Source organism: Micromys minutus, assembly GCF_963924665.1.
Source record: "Micromys minutus genome assembly, chromosome: 11".
In the NCBI taxonomy this organism is placed as follows: domain Eukaryota; kingdom Metazoa; phylum Chordata; class Mammalia; order Rodentia; family Muridae; genus Micromys; species Micromys minutus.
This window is the reverse complement of record NC_137980.1, coordinates 52,146,132-52,152,131: the sequence shown is the minus strand read 5'-3', so window position 1 is coordinate 52,152,131 and position 6,000 is coordinate 52,146,132. Positions and strand designations below refer to the sequence as shown.

Here is a 6,000-nt window from a genome sequence, read left to right as displayed (position 1 = left end):
CAGTCTGTTTTTAAAAGCTGTTCAAGTGATTCTGAGACACGCTAGCGTTTGGTTACAATCTTTAGAAGTTCTGGCGGGGAAGAACGGGTTAAAAGGAAGGAAGGAAAAAAGGAAAGGAGAAAGGAAGGAAGAGAAAGAAGGAAGAAAAGAAAAAAGCCTTGGAGATATAGAGAGCAAGGCTAGGTTCACTTCACCTAGAGGTGAGAAAAAATGATTTAGAAGGCTGGCGCGCAAGGCCTGCTGGGGCCTGTAGTCCTTACTGCGCCTTAGAGGACGCGCCTGCGCACTAAGTGTGAACTAGCTCTAGTCGCTGTAGTCGGGGCTCGGGACCGGGTGCCATCTTAGTGGAGGGACTGAGGAGTCGTCGCCGCCCCAAGTCCCGGTAAACACCCGCAGGCAGACTGGGGTCATTTCTGTGGCTTGGAGGGAGCTTGGATGAAAAGGCATGGGGAAATGCGAAGGGTAGAGGAGTGTGGCGCTCGAGTCGGGACCTAGAGCTGGGGCTGCTCTTCCAGCAGCCGGTGTCCGTGGGGGGCGCCCGGAGAGCCGGCTGGTGGCCCGAACCGGGTGGCGGGCAGGTCAGCAGGTAGAGCCGAACTGCTAGCGCTTGGCCTAGGCTCCCGAAGCCTGTGGCCCCGCGAGCCCCAAATTGGGAGAGAGCCGAACCGCAGCGGACGTGGGCTCGGTCCAGCCCCGCGCCCCGCTGCCGCGCCCGGGGGCTCCTCTCCTGCGGCCCGGCCTACGCGCGGGGCCCGGTGGTAGCGGCCCGCCCGCGCGACGTGGCCCTTTGAGGGGCGGCGGCCGGGCCCACCTGCCACCTGGCAGGCTCCCCCGAGACTTTTTCAAGCTCCCACTCGCGGAGGACCTTCCCCAGTGACTGCTTCCTCTTCTGTCTTGTACTTCCCTCCTCCCTCCATTGTCCCCACTCATGGTGGTCCCGGCCCAGGCCGGCGCCGCCGACTTTTGCAGACGTGGAGCTGTCACAATCCTTCCTACCGAGAGCGTACTTTTCTTTAGCAAAGAAAAAAGTAGAGGTGGGCGTATTTGAAAGGTGGAAGCCTGATGCGGGCAGGACTCTTAAAAGAAGACTCGAGTTTTGAGACTTAGTTTCTGGTTGCAACTTCGAAAGAGAAAAAAAGATATAAGGGTCAGTGCACCCGAAGTAGGCATTGGGCCTGAATTCGAGATTTGACCAGGTGAACTTGCAAAGGACCCAAATTCATGGTTCCCCAGTCACTTGCTTTCTTGGCTGTGTTAGAATCCTAATCCTGTTCAGTCTCCTGCTCCTCTTTAATAGCTGCAGTGAACTTGTTCTAAAGGGAGCAGTGAGGAGGAGAGTGAGGTGTTCTTCAAAGTTGACAGAATGCGATCTAGCCACCATCATTGTTCTCTTAAGTGGATGTTTCTCCTGTATCCTTATCTCATGAAAGTAGGTAAAGGCCCTGTATGTTCACTTCCAGTATTGGCAAAGGGCTTGGTTCTCATCTGAAATAAAGCCTTTTGAGATCCAGACTTGTGCATCACAGGTTTACTTAAGGCTTAATTTTGCAGGTTTAGAAAAGATTGAAATTCTCTTTTGAACAGTGAATATGCTTTGAGTATGTGAGTTCAGGAATTCAGACTTTAGACTAGATGTCAACAAGGATATAATATGAAACCAAAATCAAGTGCCTAATACTTTTATTGTAGAGTAAGTTCCACATTTAAAACACACACACACACACACACACACAAATCAGCTTTACTTAAGAGACAGACTGACTGATCCATGGTCCTAAAATTTGGCCATTAGTGTAATTACAAGAGCTTTTAATTTTTCTGTTTTTGCTGTGAGACATGATTTGCTATGTATCTCTGACTGGACTAGGGCACACTGTATGTAAACTTAGGCTAGCGTCAAACATCATTCTGTCTTCCTGCCTCTCCCTCCCAAGTGCTGGGACTTTTGGTACATACCAGCAGAATGGGCTCCGGAGAAATTTTTAGATTTGTTTATTTGTGTGTATGTGCGTATTCGCACACCATGACTTGAGTTGGAAGTCCGAAGATAACCTTCAAGAGTGTTTCCTCTTTCCTGTGGGTTCTGCGGTTCAAATTCAGGTCATTAGGCTTGTGTAGCAAGTGGCTTTACTTGTTGAACTATTTTGCTGGACCAGGAGATTGTTGAAAGCAGAGTCTACAGCTCAGTTGGTAGGACATTTGTTTACCATATAAAAGGTCCAGAGTTGATGTTCTCAGGTCTCACTTTTGAGATTGATTAGTCGATCTGGATTGGCTTCTGTCAGTTTATTTACAAATGTGCCATAGGTAGTTGGGATGGTTTTGGGAACACTGAAGCAAATGATAGTATGGTTATTACAAGGACAGCACAAAAAAGCTTTGAGCTAGGAGAGGAAGTGGAAATGGCCAGTGTGGAATTGTTGAGGGAAGTGGCAGGACCCTCTGTGAAGGGCAAAGTGAGCTCTGGGCCATCAGAGTTACATAGTGGGCCCTGGCTCAAAAAAGGTGTTGTATATAGATAGACCTGAAGTTGTAGAGCAGTGGTTGTCAAACTGTTGGTAACATTTACATTGTAATTCATAACAGTAGCAGAATTACAGGTATGAAGAAGCAGCAAAAATAATGTTATGGCCGGAGTCACCACGACATGAAAGAACTGTATTAAAGGGTCACAGCATCAGGAAGGTGGAGAAGCACTGCTCTAGAGAATGAGTTGGAATGTGACAGGTGAGGAGAGGGAAGGTAGTGCAGAAAGGACATTCCTCAGTGCCCTAGGCGTGTGTCAGTTCGGAGGGCTGTGGGAGAAAAGGAGTTCAGTGGGAGGAAGTGGAGGAGAGGACTGTGGGACTCGACCAGAAGGGTGCAGGAGCCTGTTCTAGAAAAGGTCTGTGTACAGTGCTAACTGTTGAATTTTATGTTGTGAGAGATCAAGGCATTTGGGAAAGGAAGTGGTGTAAGTTGGTGTTTATTTTAAAAAGATGACTCTGATGATAAAGATGAAAGGGCCAGAGTGACTGTGGCAGAAGTCTCCCTCGTAAGTGACAGGCTGGCTGTGGAGGGCCTCATTCCGAGGTTGGGTGTCTCATTTTGCTGATTTAATAATGTTGCTGTGGTTTTTGGATGAGGATTGTTTTAGGGCTACTCCGATTGAAGGCTTGCTTTGCTCTGAGAATATGTTCATTGGTGTCTTTGAGAAATTAGAATCAGATCAGATGCAATTTGCAAGAGAACTTGAGTTTTAAACCATAATTATTATCAGCACATTGACCCATGTTTGGTTAATGTGTTTTCTAGTCACAGGAACTTGGTACTTGAGCTTTACATTTGGAAGAGATTATATTATAGTGGCAAATATGTTTTAGGTTGTAGGCTAGCTTTCATTGGGAATAGCTTCTGGAGGTACTGATAGGGAGATTTCTGGCCATTGTGGCTCATGCCTCTAATCCCAGCACTCAGGAATCTGAGTCAGAAGGATTGACAGCCTGAACTACATAGTGAACTCCAGGCCAGTCTGCTTCAATGTGAGGACCCTGCTCTGCCCCCAAAAGTTGATTCTCTGGGAAGTATGTTATGATTGATGTGCCATCTCTAATGAACAGTTGTCTGGCAGGTAGTATATGTGTGTATGCACATGCCACATATACACATATATACCATATATACTATTCTTATACTGGCCCAATCTCTTAGCTTTCTGTTTTTGTTTTTGAAGACAGGGTCTCAGTATATAGACCAGGCTGGTTTTGAACTCACAGAGATCCATCTGTTTGGCTTCCATAACTAGTTCCAGGCCAGCCAGATATACACAATTAGACTTTGTTTCAAAAGGAGAAGGAAGGAGAAGAAGGAAGGAGAAGAAGGAAAAATCAAAATAGTATTTTACCTAAAACTAGTTCAGAGTCAGAGCTAGACTAGAACCAAGTGTTAGTCTCTGAGATTCCTCAGATTACCATGGTGGATGTATGCTAAGAGCATCTGTGTCACATGAGAAAACAGAAACAACTTTATTGTTCAGATAAGAGTTTAATGAAGAATTTTACCCTAGATGTGAGTTTAGTTTACCCCTTTAGACTCAGGAAATTGAGTTGGCACTAATAGGAAACTGCTGGTCTTAAGGTTCTCTTTCCTTTCTTGTGCCTTGCCTCTCAGTGTGGAGATTAAAAAGTATTTAACTTTGTTCTTTCTTTCTGTATTTATAATGCCTAGCCAAATTATGGGTTCATAATAAGCATTCAGTAAAACATGCTAATTTTTGTAGTGTAAATGATACTGTTTGGGGTCAATATAGATCAGTAAGGGACTCACAGAGTAGAATTGTGGCCTTCCATGGTTGAGAGGTTTGCCATCATCTGAAAATATTAGGTTGCAACTGTTCTTATGAATGACAACAGTAATCAGAAGTTGTCTGGGACCTGTCCTTCTCCAGTTTGATAGTGCTGTTGGAAAGTGGCTGCCAACTTAAGCTCTTTTGCAGCTTTTAAGAACTGGTAATACTCAGATGCTTCTCTAGGAGTGTCTGGCTTGTAGGAATCGACTTTAGAGTAGCCTTTATAGAGAGAATATGTGTGTATATGGCCATCTATATATGGATATTTTGCAAATGTCCATCATATCCAAGTGGATATTATCTCTTACTGTGCACAAGTCATTTCCTCAGAAGTTGCTGCCTTATCTTATTCATTCTTTTATTTTTAAAATAGATTTTTAAAAATATTTATTTATTTTATATATGACACTGTTGCTGTCTGCAGACACATCAGAAGAGGGCATCAGATTCCATTACAGATGGTTGTGAGACACCATGTGGTTGATGGGCATTGACCTCAAGACCTCTGGAAGAGCAATCAGTGCTCTTAACCACTGAGCCATCTCTCCAGCCCCTTATCCATTCTTTATAAGAAAAATCTTTCTCATAGGTTTCTTTTTGAAGGCTTTATGCTGGGGGAAATAAAAACCTTTTTTTTTTTTTTTTTTTTTTGTGAGATTTCTAAGGTCATCACCTATCTGTTTAACCAGAGTACTTTATTAATGGACCCTTCTTCTCTTTCAGGTAACATGCATTTCACAGTGGCCTTCTGGAAACCATGCCTTAACCCTAAGAAGTGACTCAGCCATTGAGAACTTCAGGTGTGGTGACATTCCTGTGAGAGACATTTGGGGGTAGTATGGAGCGCTACTGTGGGAGAGAGTGTTAGTGGTTACATCAATTGCTTTTCCATGTGCTCTGTGTTATATTTATCTCCTTAAACATGTCTAGACATATGTGTGTAACGGCTAAGAATTGAAGGAATTGCTGGCCTGTGGTGGCACATGCCTTTAATTCAAGCACTCAGGAGGCAGAGGCAGGTGGATCTCTGAATTCAAGTCCAGCCTGTTTTACAGAGGGACTTCCAAGACAGTCAGGGCTACACAGAGAAACCCTGCCTGGCAGGGGGGTGGGGGGGGGGTTGGGGAAGAAGTGGAAAAGTCAATAAGAAGGCATCATAATACAGTATAGAAAATGGGAAGAACAGGTCTGGCTCTGGTTTGATTTTGCGCAGTCTGTGTAGCTTTTGGCAACTTTCTTAGTCCCACTGACTCAGGCTATATCTTCTTTATAGACATAGCTTTTCCTTCCTACCTCCCTGGGATTGTTGTGAGGACCAAATAAAACAATACATATTAAATCTTCTGAATTGATAATAAGGGGCTAGGGATGTAGTTCAGTTGCTTGCCCAACGTTCATGACGGTCTAAAGTGCAATCCCTAGCCCTGAATTGGGTGTAGTAGGACAGTCCCATGATCCAGGACAATCCACAGTTCAAGGTTACCTTTGGCAATAATGAATTTGAGGCCATCCTGGGATACACAAGACCCTGTCTGGGGAAGAAAAGGAGGGAAGAAAATTAATTCATAGCTCAAGACATCTAGATCTAAGATTGGATAAATTGGTACTATTATAAGGAAAACATTAGAAGATAGGTTCACTTTAAGAGCTCAAGAAAGAGCAGAGCTGGGTGT

At 44.6% G+C, this 6,000-nt stretch overlaps 1 protein-coding gene across 1 annotated transcript in view; it reads left to right on the top strand.

Moving 5' to 3' along the window:
* Window positions 1–315: 315 nt before the first annotated feature.
* ITCH (itchy E3 ubiquitin protein ligase) overlaps window positions 316–6,000 on the top strand; it is a 68,273-nt gene continuing 62,588 nt past the window's right edge. Inside the window, exons 1-2 of the mRNA XM_080925620.1 lie at window positions 316–382; window positions 5,051–5,127. The gene's annotated coding sequence lies outside the window, so the exon portion shown is untranslated. The remainder of the gene's footprint in view (window positions 383–5,050; window positions 5,128–6,000) is intronic.